Source organism: Castanea sativa, chromosome 3, assembly GCF_040712315.1.
Source record: "Castanea sativa cultivar Marrone di Chiusa Pesio chromosome 3, ASM4071231v1".
NCBI lineage: Eukaryota > Viridiplantae > Streptophyta > Magnoliopsida > Fagales > Fagaceae > Castanea > Castanea sativa.
The window spans coordinates 51,036,074-51,055,394 of record NC_134015.1 but is presented as its reverse complement, the minus strand read 5'-3'; positions in this window follow the sequence as shown (position 1 = coordinate 51,055,394).

Sequence of the window (19,321 nt, the reverse complement as noted above, 5' to 3'; positions counted from 1 at the left end):
CTTTTTTCTTTTTTCTTTTTTTAAGTGAAACCCAAAAAACAAAAAAAAAAAAAAACCTTAAAACGGTGGTAGTTAACATTTTTCATTGGTTTTTTTAGTGGTCGGTGGTGGCTGCGTAAAAGAGCGTTGAATTGCCCTTTTTACTATTTAGCAATAGACATCTGCCAATAGTGGGAGGTGGGACCCAAAAGGTGTGAATTGAATATGCCACGTGGGCGCAGAAATGGTTAAGCAAGCGTGTGTGTGTACTGTGCTAAGCACTGAGTTTCGTGGACGTGCTTCGTTCAAAGTGTTGTACTATTTCCATATACTGCTACTAGCTAAGCTAGCTACTACCTGACCTGACGACGTTGTTGTTGTTGTTGCTGCTGATGTTACTGATGTTACACCAGTTTTTGACGTAATGTGTGTGTGTGTGTTTGTGGTTTGTACAAACCATAATGGATCTCTTTTTTCAATTTTTCATTATCTATGTATGATTCTATGTTTGTATAACCAGTCCAAAAAATTTTGTCAGAGCAAAAAAGCTGTGCCTAGCCATGCCGTTTATTATGAGGAGGTCGGCCAACTTGTTGATGTCATTTACTGATTACAAGGTTTTATATTTTACAACCAAAAAACAAAAAATTAGAGAAAAAACTTTAAAAAGGAAAATGAAATTTTAGGAGGCATAAAATTTGAGTCGAGAATTTATCGTGCACATGTATTTTGAAATTTTAATCATGAAATTGGAAACTTTTTATGTCCATAACTGATTCAAATATTTTAAATTTTTTACATACTTTACTAAATAAATTTCATTAAATTTTAACCACTCTTTAATAATTTAATGTTCTAAATTTTGTCATATCTTCATTCTACTAACAATAATTTTTATTTTTTTGTTGAGGGGATACTAACAATAATCTTAATTGTTTTGTTTGCAACATTATTTTATTATTTTAAGAGTATTATTAATGGAATGCTGACATGACAGAATTTAGACCCTTAAATCATAAAGAGTAGGTAGAATTTAAAGAAATTATTGAAAGTACCCTAGGAAATTTATAAAATCTGAATCCAGAAACACACACACACACACACACACACACACACACATATATATATATGTTAAATTTTATTCTGATTGAGCCAACATTGAGTCATAATGTAGTGTTTTTATCTTCATCTTAATAAAGTTACAATTTTCTTATTAAAAAAACATCTATCTAAAATGAGAAATAATATGTCCAAAAAATTTTCACAATATTTTTACAAAAAATATTAAATGGCAGGTTGTTACTATTTTTTTTTGCTGTAAAAAAAAAATGTAATCTTAGTGTTAAGTTCAAATTTGAACCAATAAAAACTAACCACCTATGATTTATTGTAACAATTTTGTGGACATAGCACCTATCATGTAAAATAGGTTCAAAAACACTAGCCACATTTGCATCATGCTTGAAAAAGACTAGTTATAATTGAGACCAAAATCCAAATCTACCTAGTAAATGTCAAATGTAAAACTCATCACACAACACACATAGTCAATTAAATTGGGGCATCACACAAATACTATTTTATCCAAAAATGTATTTTTTTTCTACATAATTTAATATTGCAAAAACTTAGAATTTAAATATTTGACTAATGACATAGTTATTAATTTTTTATTTTCTTAAAATTTCGTAATTATGGAGGATATAATAAGAAAATGTAATCTATTGGTTGATTTGTCAAAATTTAGGTTCAATACAAATATAAAATGGGAGTTTGAAGAGACTGTTTGGAGAGAACTCTGTCGAGGAAGGTATGAAACGAAAGTAAAGTATATTGTTGGGTTTGTGACGCTACTCTTATGCATTGGTTTGTAATTTTGTATGGGTCCTCTAATGAGTAATGACTTAGTTGAGAAGTAATTTGAATACTATGTTGTGTTTAGGTGTTTCCTGGTATTATTGTATTTTGTACATGTATTTCTAGTCAATAAAATAGAATTCTATTCTTTTAAAAAAAAACTTTACCGACATAAAAAAATTCACAATATATATATAGTTTTTATATTAATTCTTATTGAATTAACATTATTTTCACAATAATTAATACCAGTTTTTGTGCTATAAACCAGTCACATCAATAAAAACAATTATGTTATCAAATTTGTAAGCATATGAATAATAATGAAACCGAGCTTGCGTGAAGTGGGCTTTACCTAAATGCTGCTTTTTTTTCAATGGTTGGTAACTGAGAATATTTGTCAACACTCAGGAAAGTTCTCTTCTAAGTAGATATTAGTCCAAACAACTCACCTACCCAAAAAAAAAAAAAAAGTGTCACTTTAGCCCAAAAAACGTAAAGGAAATGAAAGTTTGTGCAGCTTGTATCTGCTATATATATTTTTTAATTTATTCCCTATTTGTGTGTGGATGTGTATTTTTAGCATTATAGTAAATGATGTAATACTAATAATATTCCCAAAATGACTTCTTCTTTTTTTCTTGTTTGATTCCCACTAATAAGTTGTGTGTGTTTGAAAGAAACTAACAATGTTGTGAACCGAATAAGTCAAAAAAATTGTGCTGCGTGTAGAGTAATGAAGACCATTCAATTGTTCGGTGGATGGTAAAAAGAGAGTCTTGGGAATGAAATAATGATAAGACAATGTAAAGAATAACACTAATTGGTCATGTTGAGGAATAAAAAAGGAATTGAAAGAAACTTCTATGTACACTATCAAATTACAAATCAATTACAGCTCTATCTTAAAATTCTATAGTATCATTACTATTTTTAATAGATACCAATTGAGTTGAGATCTTGCGCAATACTTAAAGGTAATAAATAATGTTAATTCATATTTGTTTAAATGTTGATGGTGTGTGTGGCAAAATTGGAACCATTCTTTTTCTTTTTTTCTTTTTTTGAAATCAAATTACACACATTCTTTTAACTATAAATAAATGTTTAATTTTTTAGAAATGCATAGTGAAATTACCTTAGAAATTTTTTATTCTCATAATTCAAATATGGTAAAAATGATATGAAAACTTGTAAGGGAGAATTTCTTAAAAAAACGAACCATGCCAAGAACTTTGACAAAAGAGGGTGGTGAGATGAGTAGAGAAATTCATCAGGTGAAACAACCTATTCCTAGGCTTCAAACCAACAACAAGTGGGATTGATCGGAGACACTTTGAAGGTTAAAGAAAGTGAAGAGATTCTAGAAAAATAATAGAGTAGCAGTGGCTGAAGGGAAAAAAATGTAACTTTATTCATGTGATAATGGGTAATTAGAGGGTTTTTGATTGGGGTTTGGTAACCAATTCCCTAAAAATTCATTTGGAGAGGTGCTACAAATGTACCATTCCTTAAGGCAAATTGAGGGTACATGCTTCTAAATTAATTTGCCCCATAATGTACAATGATGGCTTATTTAGTAAAAAGGGGTGGCAATTGATGAGGGCAATTAATGCTAATATGATAGAGTAAATGGCCTTTCTCATGTGTTTCTTCTTTTGAAGTGAAAGGAGGAAGAGAGGAGGGGGGGGGGGCGGGGGGGAGGTGCTCGGCTACCAAGCTTTAGACATCCCCGAACAAGGTCCAAGACTCTACCTCTTGAGAGCTCGGCCTGCATCATGCACTCTTTATTTGAGAAGGTCTTGCTTGAGTATCGATCAATGCATGAATAGTGTTACTCAACATAATGATACATGATTATCATGTGGATGTGATCTCAAACTAGTACCAACTAGGCCAAACCCTATCCTAGAGGTTTATTGGACCCCTCCCCCCCTTCCAAAGTAGCCATTCATAATTTTCGCCCATATCAATGCACAAACATATTGACATAAGTACTACTATTTTAACATTATTAATGGATAAGGGTTTTAGAGCTCACACATGGAATACCAAGTACATCATACATAGTGTTTGTTTGGATCACGTCCACGTTTTGGATGTTTGTGTTTCAGGCGTGATTTTTTTTTTTTTTAAACCAGCGCTTAATGCACTATTCATGGGACATGAACAATGTATTTAGTTCAATTAACAGGGCTGAACAGTAGTGAATAGTAATAAACAATAATCATAAATTATTTTTTTATTATTTTCAATTTTCAGTTTTCTGCAAAATAAGCGGTATCCAAATGCAAACATAGTTTCATTTCTAAAATAATTAGCTTAGTTATGGATGATATGTTTTTCAAAAAATAAAATCAATACATTATAGAATTTGGGGGCGAAACCAAAAAATATTCATACTTAATTCTAGACTGTCACTATATATATGCTAACAGGATTTTATATCATATACTGATAATTAAATTGATTTTTTTAAATGGCATGCCATAATTTTTTTTTTTTATAATGTATTCCCCCATATATTTAATCTAGGCGAGATCTACAAATTAATGTTGACAAAACAGCTGCTATTCATGTAGTGTACATGAAGTGGCAAGGGCCCTGTCTTGCAACAACGTGGATCCAAATTCATATAGCGACGCATCGCTCGAGAGGCAACAATAAAGTTGAAAACTTTGTGTGACAAAAATATCATTTGTTTTTTTCTCCAAACTTTTAAACAATCAATGATTTTATAGAATTTATGCTTATGATGACTTTCCAGTCAAGGATAAACAACAATGACATCAAGTGGTAATTTTTATATTTCAAAATGGCAATGGTAATGATATCATTTATGTCACCACATGTTTATGATTCAAACTTTATCTCTCCTGTCCTCCAATATCTATCTATAAAAAAGAGCAACAATAACAGTAATTTGGCATGTCACAAAATTAATATATAAATTTTGATGGGACAAAATAAAATTTAAAAGAATTCAAGTAACAATAAGGACACAACAGTTTTATATTGGTTCTACTGGATAACAATCTTGTCTAAGTGGTGAACACATAAGTAACAATTATGTTTTTTTTGTGAGTACACATATCTCTTAATGAACAAAAATATATTTAACCCAAAAGTTACAACTTTACCCAAAAATTGATTTTTTTTTTTTTTAAATCGTAATAATTCTCATCTACCAAGTGAGACTATTGTATGCACGAGAGTATACCATGTTATGATATGATCACCCATCATAATCGTATGGGATTATCTTCTGATTTAAGTGCTACCAAGTAGATTAATCAAAATCTAACCACTTTTAATGATTTAATGGTATTCCATGTAAGCATTTCATTAACAATCATCTTAATTGTTTTGTTTACAACATTATTTTATTATTTTAAGAATATTATTAATGAAATGCTGACATGGCAGAATCTAAACCATTAAATCATTAAAGAGTGGTTAGGATTTAATGAACTCTACTTGGTAGAGTACCTAGGAACTCTAGAGGATCTAAATCCAATAGTATGCTAGCATTTTCATAATTTTTTTTTAAGTCATTGACATAATAAATCGTGATTGGCATAATTAATATCACTTTCACATAAATCTCCTACTATAATTATAATATATTACATTTTATGAGAAAATGATAAAGCATTTAATTTTGTTGACAATTTTTTATATTTTTTATAAAAATAATATCAAAATTTTCCTATTATGATTTATTAACAATTACTCTAAGAGTATCTCTTAACATAATCCTATAAAAAAAAATATTATTGTGTCCATGACTCCTTGGACTTATTGATACAATGATACACTAGACCAAATTGAGATCAGGTGCATCTGATTTGAATCAAGTGTACTTGATGCAATTGTAATTAATTGTTGAAAATTAAAAAAATAATTTTCAATCTCAAAAATTAAATAAAATATATTTAAAAATGTAAAAAAATTTGTAGGAGAACGTGGGTAAATCCACCTTGTGTAATAGTGCATCAAGGGGTAATTTTCTGACAATTTATGATTCTTCATCAATCATCACCCCCACGGAAAATCATGTTTTGTTGAATTCTAAGTCATATTGCTCAATCATGCTAGCCTCCTCAAATGCTGGGCCTAGGAGGCTAGAGCTAGACTAAATCCCATTTTTTAAAATTCTGAATACTGAATTTTTAATGAAACAAAAGAGGAGGAAGGGTAAAAGATAAGAAATAGGGATGGTTCCAACCTAAATATAATATAGATTATAGAAGGCCCACGCCGCCAAATTGTGAGCTGGAGAATTGGCCTACATGAAAGACATTAAAAGAACAAAATATAGCAAAAAAAAGAGGCTTCATGTCTTCTGTATATGCAATAATAGGAGAGATAGTAGCCACAACCGAGTTGTGGTCCTCGTGGAGAGAAAATTGAGGCAATCACCTCAAGGATCAATGGTTTGGATATCTTCTTGTCTATCTCTAGCTTTAGAAAAGCAACTAGACAGTACCAAAAGGGTTAAGTATTACACTGCAAACTTCAAATTTTTCATCTATTACAAAGAAAACTATATAAGAATTTGTATATTTTTCTAATATATATATATATATAGGCAAAACTCAAAAAAAGTTCAATTAGAATTTAATTTTGGTCATATATCTAAATTTATGTGAAAACCGAATCATAATTATTCACTTAAGTTTATGTCATGAGTCCACTTAAGTTTTTTAATCTTGTGCCAAGTGAGTTAATGAATATAAAATACTAACAAACTAATATTAATGAACTATAAATTTTTATATAAAAAAAAAATCACAGATACTCAATAAAAATCACCACACACCAAAGATCACTACATGTTCTATCTTATTAAAAATTAGAAAAAAAAATGATTATAAGTAGTATTAAATTTAGGTAAGAATTTCTATACATGACTAATTACATTTACTTTTTTAAAAATAATTTAACTAATTATTTATATTTTTAAGATATAAATTATGTTTAATATTAAATTTATCTATATGCATGCATGTGTTACATGCTATTTTTTTTAATAATTTGACTAATTATTTATATTTTTATAATAAAATTGTGTTTAATTAAATGCATCCATGTGTTTGCGCGAGTTACACGCTAGTAATAATAAAGGTTAAAACTTAGGTACAATTTCTTGTGTTGTATACCATAGGCTCTCCAATTAAATTCAACTGTGTTGTTATATTGATAAGAAAACACATAGTTGAATTTAATAATTAGCATTTAAAAAGATAACATTATTTTTACTGCACTATAAATTTTTGTATCTTTTTTTTTTTATATACAAGATAGAATTTCTACTCTAACCTAATCTAAGTGTAAATGTGTGTGAAGCTTCCTCTTGGACACTTGAACCCCAACCCTTACCCCCACACTCTACAAGCATTTATACCTGTGGAGTGACCATCATACCAAGGGTGTGCGGTGGTTAAATTTTTGTATCTTATAGGTTCTTAATTAAATTCAAACACATACTTGTATTGATTAATGAAACATATTCAATTTTATCTTTTTAAGGACAATTAAATGTAATACAGTTACATGTTTAAATTTAATTGAAAATTTTATTATACTACACCTAATGAAATATAATTAGAATTATATTTTTTTCTTATATAATTTTTTAAATTTTCTTTCAATGTTATAACTAACTAACTAACTTTTTTGCTCTAACCTCAAATAAAAAGATTCATATAATTTAATTAGTTGGCACTTATTAATATTTAAAAAATATATTTAGAGTTCAAATCCAGAATTCCCCATTTCTTTTTATCAAATTATTCAAAAAAAAAATCTCAAATTTTTTTTTTTTTAGAAAACACAAATAATGTCATAGGTGTGTCATTACAGTCGCAAAATTATCTCGCGGTCGAATCATAAACGCTATGCAAGGGAATGAGAAATCGATCCATAGTCCATAGATTAGCAATAATTAAGTTCCCAAAAAAAAAAAAAAAAAAAAAGCCCAAAAGAAAAGAGAATTCCCCATTAGTCAAGAATTGAGTGGCGTACTCCGCTACCAATCCTTACATCAATTCATCGATGGACAATCTGTTACGCAAAGGGGATAGGAAAGCTACCCATAGTCCATAGATCCGGAATAATTGAACTCCAAAAAAAAAAGTGTAGATTAATTCAATTAATAAAGTTTTTTTTGGTCTAATAAAAGAACTTGAATTCGATATCTACCTACACTAAAAACTAATTAGTCCTCATTTGGATTGAGAAAGGGAGAGTAGAGAGAGAGTAATTATTAAATACTCTCAGAATACGAAAAATAGTGACCCATTATCTTACATTTATAGTGGAGTCTATTTAAATTCGATATTCGTCTACGCTAAAAATCAATTTGTTCTCGTTTGAATTGAGAGAGGAGGTAGGGGGAGTAGAGAGAGTAATTCTTAAATACTCTCGAAATACAGAGAATAATAATTCCTCCTCTTGCATTTATGGTACGGTCTATTCATTAAATTCGTAATAAAATTCACCTTAAATGTAAAAAAAGATAGCATAATTTTTCTGTACTTACAAATTTTCCGTAAAATAAAAGTACGGTAAAGTTAACAAAAATAAATCAATTTTTAATTCTAATCTATTTTTCTCTTTTTCCCCTTGTACCGTCTTCCTATTCAATCTAAACATAGAGTCTAAAGAACAATTACCCGGAGGACCATTATAAATTGACACTTTATTTAAGAAAAGAAAAGAGAGTTTCCAATGGTCAATAATTGAGTGTCGTACTCTGCTACCAATCTATACATGAATCCAGGGATCGATCTTCTGGCGCATGAGATTCATACATTAGGTTGCTCTAAATGCAAAATGGATACGGGATACCATTGGAAGTAGCCTGGAAGGAACTGCAGCCCACACATTGGGGGTACACCTTTTACGAGAGAGCATTTATTTACTTCATTAATGCTCTCTTTTTGGCTCTCTGGCCAATGCCCATACTTCACGTTTCCACATTTCTTTGTTCAAAGCTCTACAGCCTTCCTATAAATAAAATAAAAAATAAAAAAAAAACTGTACAGCCTTTAATAAACTAAGTATATGTCTTTAGAGTAGTGATTAACAATTCACTTTAAAAAAATTTTAATATCACTTTTGTAAGTGCACAATTGCACCTGGTCCCAAGAACAGTTATGGGCTCAGGCCCAATGAGCCTTAAACAATATGAATTTGTAGAGTGTGGGCTTGAAACCCAGGTTAGAAGTGTGTGGGGATTAAATGACAAACTAAAGATTGCAAATATTTGGAAACAACAAGGTATATTGTAGATAGGCCTCCTCGGATGTAAGCCGAGAGCTGTTCTTATATTATATCTTTCTCTTAGCCTTTTTTCTTTTTAGGTTACAAAAAGTCCGTCCCTTTTTCCTGTCTTAGATTGCTCTTTAAATACTACTCTTTTGAATGCTTTGTACACGTGTTACCTCACCTCCCCCTTAGCCTAGATATTTCTTTTCTCAGTGCCTTTGAATAGTAACCGAAGTTTCTCTTCCACTTTGTTCGGTGTCAACTTCCCCATAAATGCGGCCGGGGTGGTAGGTGCAGGGGTCTTTAATGTGAAGGCGAGCGGCATTTATCTTTGACATTTCTTCAACACCGGTGCTTCGGGGCGTTCTAGGGCTCGCCTCTTAACCATTGGCTTTAACCGTGTCATCCCCTAATCTTTACTATGAAATCCCGAGTTCTTCGGTGTTCATCCGAGGGTAAGGTCACCCTCGACTGGATCCTCGGATCCTCGGCGTATGGGCCGACCCATAGTACTAACAAATTCTAAACCCAGGATCAGGTCGGCCTTCTTTAACACGGCCCAAAAGGCCCACGTTCCCATCAGGATCTTTTTGCCCCACACAATAGCCCCTCAAAACTCTAATTTTCAACGTCCGAGGAGAAAAATAGGGTTTTGATCCGACGAGAACCTACTCTACTCACTTTGCGAGTAATGGCACGTGTGGAAATCGTTTCGCGTCCCAGAAAATGCCATTTGGCGGTTTTATTTTGAACAACGCGCGTATTTATTACTGCCAGTTACACTTTGACCCTCACGTTCAACGGTGTTGACCCTCACAGTTACACTTGGTTAGGTGCAGTCCTCGGACCACAAACCTTGTGGAAATTGATGTCTTGTCATTTGTTAAACAGAACCTTAGTTATGTCGGGTCTTCGGACCTCCTACTTTGGGAAAATTAACATTTGAAGTTACAATTTTAAGAATCAAACAGAAACTTGGTTAGGTGCAGTCCTCGGACCACAAACCTTGTGGAAATTGATGTCTTGTCATTTGTTAAAACGAGAACCTTAGTTATGTCGGGTCTTCTGACCTCCTACTTTGGGAAAATTAACATTTGAAGTTACAATTTTAAGAATCAAACGGAAACTTGGTTAAGTGCGGTCCCTCGGACCACGAAACCTTGTGGATATTGTTGTCTTGTGATTTGTAAAACAGAACCTTAGTTATGACGGGTCTTCGGACCTCCTACTTTGGGAAAATTAATATTTGAAGTTACAATTTTAAGAATCAAACGAAACTTGGTTAGGTGCGGTTCTCGGACCACAAACCTTGTGGAAATTGATGTCTTGTCATTTGTTAAACGAGAACCTTAGTTATGTCGGGTCTTCGGACCTCCTGCGTGGGAAAATTAACATTTGAAGTTACAATTTTAAGAATCAAACAGAAACTTGGTTACGTGCGGTCCTCGGACCACAAGCCTTGTGGAAATTGATGTCTTGTCATTTGTTAGAGAACCTTAGTTATGTCGGGTCTTCGGACCTCCTGCGTGGGAAAATTAACATTTGAAGTTACAATTTTAAGAATCAAACGAAACTTGGTTAGGTGCGGTCCTCGGACCACAAACCTTGTGGAAATTGATGTCTTGTCATTTGTTAAACGAGAACCTTAGTTATGTCGGGTCTTAGGACCTCCTACTTTGGGAAAATTAACATTTGAAGTTACAATTTTAAGAATCAAACGAGAAACTTGGTTAAGTGCAATCCTCGAACCACAAACCTTGTGGAAATTGATGTCTTGTCATTTGTTAAAACGAGAACCTTAGTTATGACGGGTCTTCGGACCTCCTACTTTGGGAAAATTAACATTTGAAGTTACAATTTTAAGAATCAAACGAAACTTGGTTAGGTGCGGTCCTCGGACCACAAACCTTGTGGAAATTGATGTCTTGTCATTTGTTAAAACAGAACCTTAGTTATGTCGGGTCTTGGACCTCCTACTTTGGGAAAATTAACATTTGAAGTTACAATTTTGAGAATCAAACGAAACTTGGTTAGGTGCAGGTCCTCGGACCACAAACCTTGTGGAAATTGATGTCTTGTCATTTGTTAAACGAGAACCTTAGTTATGTTGGGTCTTCGGACCTCCTACTTTGGGAAAATTAACATTTGAAGTTACAATTTTAAGAATCAAACGAAACTTGGTTAAGTGCAGGTCCTCGGACCACAAACCTTGTGGAAATTGATGTCTTGTCATTTGTTAAACAAACCTTAGTTATGACGGGTCTTCGGACCTCCTACTTTGGGAAAATTAACATTTGAAGTTACAATTTTAAGAATCAAACGAAACTTGGTTAGGTGCAGTCCTCGGACCACAAACCTTGTGGAAATTGATGTCTTGTCATTTGTTAAACAGAACCTTAGTTATGTCGGGTCTTCGGACCTCCTACGTAGGAAAATTAACATTTGAAGTTACAATTTTAAGAATCAAACGAAACTTGGTTACGTGCAGTCCTCGGACCACAAACCTTGTGGAAATTGATGTCTTGTCATTTGTTAGACGAAACCTTAGTTATGTCGGGTCTTCGGAGACCTCCTACTGTGGGAAAATTAACAATTGAAGTTACAATTTTAAGAATCAAACGAAACTTGGTTAAGTGCAGTCCTCGGACCACAAACCTTTGTGGAAATTGATGTCTTGTCATTTGTTAAACGAACCTTAGTTATGTCGGGTCTTCGGACCTCCTACTTTGGGAAAATTAACATTTGAAGTTACAATTTTAAGAATCAAACGAAACTTGGTTAAGTGCGGTCTCGGACCACAAACCTTGTGGAAATTGATGTCTTGTCATTTGTTAAACGTAACCTTAGTTATGTCGGGTCTTCGGACCTCCTACTGTGGGAAAATTAACATTTGAAGTTACAATTTAAGAATCAAACAGAAACTTGGTTAAGTGCAGTCCTCGGACCACAAACCTTGTGGAAATTGAGTTCTTGTCATTCGTTAAACGAAACACTTAGTTATGTCGGGTCTTCGGACCTCCTACTTTGGGAAAATTAACGATTGAAGTTACAATTTTAAGAATCAAACGAACCTCGATTATGTTGGGTCTTGAGACCTCTGCTTTGGGGAATTTTACTTTTGAAGTTATAACCTTTAAGAATCAAACGGAGAATTGGTTAAGTCTTATCTTCTGACCACAACTTTTATCAAAGTCATTCTCTTATTATGTCTGGATGTTAATGCGTTACTGTTTATTAACTCGGATCTTACATCTTACTAGAAACAGAGCTATGCATTACAAGGGTTTAATCGTTATATGAGGCCCTCTCTTCTTCTTAATCGAGGCATTGTTCAAATATATTAACCATGTCACCTTTTATTGAATCTTTAATAATATACGCATGATTATGTGGAAGTTATGATTGTGCAATCCTTGGAGTTAGATTTGTGTACTCTGAGAAACTTTTGCTATGACTTAATGGGAAACTTTTGTAATAAGTACAAAAAGAATAAAGTAAAAATAGATATAACCCAAGTAAAAAGCAAACGAAATTGTTCTTCATTAATCTGTTAAATGTACATTACATATATAATTCAAAAATGGAAAAAGAGAAGCCCTAAGCTAAAGTCCTAAGCTTGTGGAGGAGGATCTTGCTGAGAGGTACTGGTGCCCTCGGTCTTTCTCAACTCCAGCTCAAAGGGAGTCAAGACTTGCTTTCCCTTATCTGCTGTCTTCATTGAAAGGACGTTGGGTTCCGCTGTCTGGCTCAAGTCCTTCTTTGCATTCCCTCCTCCTTCCTTCTCTTTGTGGGAACCGAAAGGTTACGTAGGATGGGAATCTGTTGTGGGACCACCGGAGGAAAGAGCAGGAAGAGTTGTCTCGGGGGTAGGAGTTGCAGCACGAGCCTCTTCAATCTCCTGTATTTCCAGAGGAAGCCAAACGTTCTCGGATTTCCTCAGATCCGAAGATGGAGGAACTCCTGCTACGTTTAAAGCTTCCCCCCATACGTTTTGACAGGTATTCCGGCATAAAGCCGCGAATTCCTACGTCGTCTCCTCTGTGATTGCTACCCCTTCATCGAAACTTGCCTGCTTGGCAGCTTGAAGAGAGAGTTGGAAGGAGCTGGCTTCTTCCTTCATCAGCGCCAGTTGCTCTTTCAGATCCGAGCACTCCCTTTGAGCTTGGGAGAGCTCTTCATCTCTTTCGCGAAGGAGCTTGCGCTGTCCTTCTATCTGGGTCTTCATGGTCTTCAAGTTTGACTCGACCCCATTTTTCTCTCTCCTCAGATCAGCCACCTCTGAGGTCAACTTCTCATTCTCAGCAAGGGCTGTGCCCAAGGACTTCTCAGTTTCCATCCTGATTTCGAGCTCAGTTCTGGCTACCTTCCGAGTGTCTTCAATAAACTTCTCAGCTACAAAGACCTCCTGAATAGCCTGTAACAAAGTATGGAGTTAGGAACAGTGAAAAACAAACTTACTTATAAATATTGTTAAAAGTGGAATCTTCCGAAGAAAGGGAGAAACATTTACCCGTTAAGTCTCTTTTCGGGGAGAGGAATAGTTGTGGCTGGCCCATTTTTCCAAGGTCTCCATGTCCTTGCAGGCAGCAGGAGAGGGCGGTCCACAACCTCGGCCACGTGGTGGGCATGGCCTTGTTGAACCGCCACCTCTTTGGGCCCGCGGGAGATGGGTGCGCCGTCCCGGATCTTAGATCGGGGGACCATGGTCGGTGCTCGGCGCACTTCGGCCTCGTCCACGAATTCCCGATTTCAGCGAGCGGGCCACCCTTGCCCTTGTCCACCTTCTCCTGGGCCGGTGGGAAGTTGTTGTCGTGGTTTCTTGGGGTCTTTATTAGTCGTACCCTCGTTATCCCCTTCCTCTTCTTCTTTGGATCCTCGGTGGAAGTTTTGGCTCACCTGGAGGAGGGGGAAGTGGTAAGGATGGGGGAGCTTGAGACGTCCCCTTCTTTTTCTCTGCCACTTGGGCCATATTGGTGAGGAGACCATCTTCCATTCTTCCCATGTCTTCTTCAAATTCGTCCTCGGGAAGGGCAACCACAAACCTGCGAATTCCGAGAGGCCTCGGTGGCTTCTTCCTCCTCGTCGGAAAGTACCAGTTGGTTCCCGCGAGGTCTATCGGTGTCTTCGAGATGGAATTGATCTATCTCGTCGTCAAGTGTGTGTGAAGAAGACACTGCTTTGGAAGACGACGAGTTGTTTGTGAGTGCACGGCAAGGGGAATTGCGCCATAGGCCGGTTGTATAAAATGGTGTTAGGAGCGTCCGGGAGGTCGCGGTCGTCCGAAAGTGGGGCCGAGCTACGTTTATCCTCCTTCGTCTTCGGTCGCCGCCCGCGATTATGGCGTTCTCTATCTCTGGAAGTCCGAGAAAGGGGATTGTACCCTAGAATGAGGTGAGCGGCCGGAGTTGTAAGTCTTCGCTAACGAACACCCCTCGGAGCGAAGTACTCGGTTTAGATGCGATGTTACGGTGACTCGAGACGAGGACGCACGTGCCGCTATCTGCAAAAAGACGTCAAAACAAACAAACTTGGTCGGATTCACACGAGATGTTTAACAACTTTAAGCAAGTACGAATACGCATTTTGTGTGTGTTAGAAGAAGTGGTGTTGTGGGGAGATTAATCCTACGGCATCGCACACAGATCCCCCCGAACGGGCGGTGGAAGCGTCGTGCCGGTTCCGGACACGATCAAGTAGTCGTCCTTCATGCCTTTGTTTGATTTGGGCGAGCAGAGATTAGCCTAACGGTGCGCTGGACCGAGACTTAATATAATAACCTACCTTAGAAAGTTTATGGGACTCATATAGGAACACGACATCGTGCCATGTGAGGTTTAAACCCATCTTGCACTCGTTTAGAGCATCACACTACCCAAAACTCTAAAAACGTTTGGGAGGCATTGATCGGGACACGACCGGTGGTTGCGAAGGTACTCACTAGTTACGGTTTAATTGGAAGGGTCATCCCACCCTCTATAAAGGCTATCATAGGAATGATAACCTCTCCCTCCTTCCTAGAACGGCCACGGCTTCTGCGGGCAATATTCTAACCCTACGTCGGGGAATACGGTATTTGGCCCTAAAGCCTTCCATCCCGGCGGCGGTATCAACTAGACACTTGAATTTTCCCATTACGGAGGAACGATAGACTAAACTCTAAAAGGGAGAGTATTTGTAGTGATAGCCGAGGACAAATATCGAGGAGAAAAGGTTAAGAATAGGAGCAAGAACTTACAAGGTTGAAGGTGTGCAAATCTCCACGGTTTTCCGCAAGTAAGGTATGATGGGCGATGTCTTGATGGGATTACCCCGAGGAATTAAGTGAAGGCGCGGTTCCGAAGCGTCACGACGTGCGAAAAGGCGGCCTCGAAATTATATTTGTCCGCCTAAAATTTCGTGGAGTAATGAGGGCCGTTAGATGTCCATCTCACCGTTGAACGTGAGGGTCAAAGTGGCGTAATAAATACGCCCGTTGTTCAAAATAAAACCGCCAAATGGCATTTTACGGGACGCGAAACGATTTCCACACGTGCCATTACTCGCAAAGTGAGTAGAGTAGGTTCTCGTCGGGATCAAAACCCTATTTTTCTCCTCGGACGTTGAAAATTAGAGTTTTGAGGGGCTATTGTGTGGGGCAAAAAGATCCTGATGGGAACGTGGGCCTTTTGGGCGTGTTAAGAAAGGGCTCGATCCACAGGTTTAGAATTTGTTAGTACTATGGGTCGGCCCATACGCCGAGGATCCGAGGATCCGCCGAGGGTGACCTTACCCTCGGATGAACACTAGAAGAACTCGGGATTTCATAGTAAAGATTAGGGGATGACACGGTTAAAGCCAATGGTTAAGAGGGTGAGCCCTAGAACGCCCCGAAAGCACGGTGTTGAAGAAATGTCAAAGATAAAGGCGCGCCTCCACATTAAAGACCACTGCACCTACCACCACGGCCGCATTTATGGGGAAGTGACACCTGAACAGTGGAAGAGAAACTTCTGGTTACTATTCAAAGGCACTGAGAAAAGAAATATCTAGGCTAAGGGGGAGGTGAGGTAACACGTGTACAAAGCATTCAAAAGAGTAGTATTTAAAGAGCAATCTAAGACAGGAAAAAGGGACGGACTTTTTGTAACCTAAAAAGAAAAAAGGCTAAGAGAAAGATATAATATAAGAACAGCTCTCGGCTTACATCCGAGGAGGCCTATCTACAATATACCTTGTTGTTTCCAAATATTTGCAATCTTTAGTTTGTCATTTAATCCCCACACACTTCTAACCTGGGTTTCAAGCCCACACTCTACAAATTCATATTGTTTAAGGCTCATTGGGCCTGAGCCCATAACTGTTCTTGGGACCAGGTGCAATTGTGTACTTACAACTTTTATAAAAAATAAAAAAAATTATTAAAATATTAATTACTTTTCTTTCTTTTCTCATAAAAATTTTCTTTAAATAAATTATTAAACAACCCTCTAACAATATTTATTAGCATTCCTCGTAAAGGCATTACTACCACAATCATTCAGTACTTCTTCCTTACTGTACTTAAAAACTTTAGTCAGCTCTTGATGTAATTAATTAGTCAGAGGATTCAGCTTTGAATGAGTTGATTGGGTGTGGAAACCTATGAACAAGCCTATTAATGCTTCAAGATAAACTTCTTATAAAGGAAGGGTATATTTGGATATAATTTGTTGATGAAAATTAAAAATTAAAAATACTATAATAAAATAATTTTTAAATATATAAATAGTTTCGTGAAACTTATTTTTAATAAAAAAATTGTTGAAAAGTGAAATTTGTAAGACCTACACGAGTACACTATTTACAAGAGAATAGTCAAAAGTTGCGGTTTGAAAAAAAACAAAAAAAAAAAGAGAACGCGCAAACATGGACACAGAGATGCTAGATCCAAACAGTCACTAAAAAGTTCAAATTTTATGAAAAGCGATAAGCGTAAAATTGTTTGCGAATGAATAAAAAATTTGAAATTTAAACTTAATTATATCAAAATTTAATTAATATTTAAATTTGATGATAAAAAATAATTATCATAAAATAAATATTATACAAAAAAAAGTTCATTGTGTATCAAAAAAAATTCAAAAAGTTTAAGTGGACGTAGTTTATGCATCAAGCAAATATTTCTCCACTATTATCTATTTTTAGGTAAATTGCTATTATTTAATAATGTCACAAGATACGTGAGTTACAGCTAGCTTAACTAATAAAATCTCTGATGGTTGAATAAGAGATCTAGAGTTCAATCCTCGCCTACACCAAAAACTGATTGGTGTCTTGGTTTGATAATAAAGAGTTATCATCAGAAGCGGACGTCATAGGTTGAAACTCTCTCTAAAAAAAAATTAATGTCACAAGATACTATTTTTTTCAATTTTTTTTATTGATTGAAGCAATAAATTATTATTATAATCTTTGAGAAACTTGAGGAATTAATATAACTTATGCGGGCTCAATGTGAGTCTCTTAAAGTTTCTAGTGTTAGACCTTTGATGGTTGACACATGTTCCTATGGATGGTGTACAAGAGCTTATGAAAGATGAGTAGTGAAGAAAAACAGCTCATAGACAAGAAGGCACTCATAGAATTAGAAAAAGAGAGGGGTCATTAATCCCACAAGGAGACACTGACTCACACATGAGAGAGAAATTGTTGAAGATACATAAATAAATGGAAGTCTCCCATAGAGGAAAAATAAGGAGCTTAAAGGATTTTTTTTTTTTTTAAATTAAAGACTATAGTGGTTTTATTCATTTTTCAAATATCAATTTGTACCATGGGTAAAAAATAACATAATTGGACTCAAATTATTAGAATTAATATTTTGAGCTAAGTGGTGTAAGTGATTATGTATTGTATTAAAGTATCAATTAAATCTCTCCAAAAACCATATCTCTCCCAACATTCTCAAAAATTATAAACTTGTGTCAATGGCAAGATTCAAACCAAAGACTTTAACCTAGTTTGTTAATGCCTACAATGACATGTTATGATGGCTCTCTTGACTTCTTTAAATAAACATTTACTATCTACATTCATGTATAATGTTTTACATATATCAAGCATTGTTATTGCCAGGTTCTCATTGCCTATACCTAAAAAGATTGAGAAATATTCCCTTCCCAAAAAGAAAAAAAAGTATACAGAGAAATGGGTAATAAATAATTGTAGCCAAATTTGACCGTGAACACTATCAATGTGTCGGTTGGGGAAGTTGCCAATTCACGTACCGTACAGGAAAAGCTGCACACTTTCCCAGCTAATAGCGGGGTTTTGCCCAGGAGAGGTTGGGATTTGGGAACCCAAAAAAAAAAAAAGTTTTCTTTGAAGCCAGCTATGCACGTTGCACACTGTCTTTCTTTGCATCTTTCAGATGATTGAGACAAAATTGCAACTACTACTAAATCTTAATTTTAAGGAAGGGGATCTCTCTCCCTCCTTGGTGTTCGCAGATAAAAACAATATTGCCTTCAATAGAAAGGACGACAGAACAAAAGAAAAGTTGATTTAGATAGGAGCACACGCATAAATGATACCTCTTGTATGGTTGAGAATTTCATGGCACGTGTATATATAAATATCTCTAATAATTAAACTATTCATAATCTATGAACCCGACACGCATATAACATGATACTTTTGTTTTCAGTTAGTATCTAGTGAGTGTTAGGATTGCACTAAAAATTCAGTGCGTTTGTATTCATAGGACTCACAAATACGAAATTTAGTAAAATTAACTTTAAAATTGAGTCTTACGGTACTATTTATATATTTCAAAATTATTTTGTTACAGTGTTTTTAATTTTTAGCAATAAATAATATCCAAACAAACCTTTAGTATAAATGTGTTCGTGTCGGCCGACATATTTTAATTAATATAACTGAAATTTAGAGAATTGAAGTGGACAAAAATAAAGTTAGTGATCTGAAATAAACTTTAAATATTAATTTTGCATTTTAGCCTATAAATAAATATCATTTTTATCTAACAAAATTTTGAATTCTAAATATAGTTGAATAATTTTTTTAAAAATGTAACAGTTATATTAATAAATTTTCTATTGAAACTCTAAGGTTAAGACTCGTTTACCCGAAACAAAAGGGAACAAAAAAAAAACTTTTTTTCCTTTTTTTTTCCTCTCTTAGGTTTTGTATTAAATGGACTAAAAATGGTTCTGGTCGAGCCATGCATTCGAGT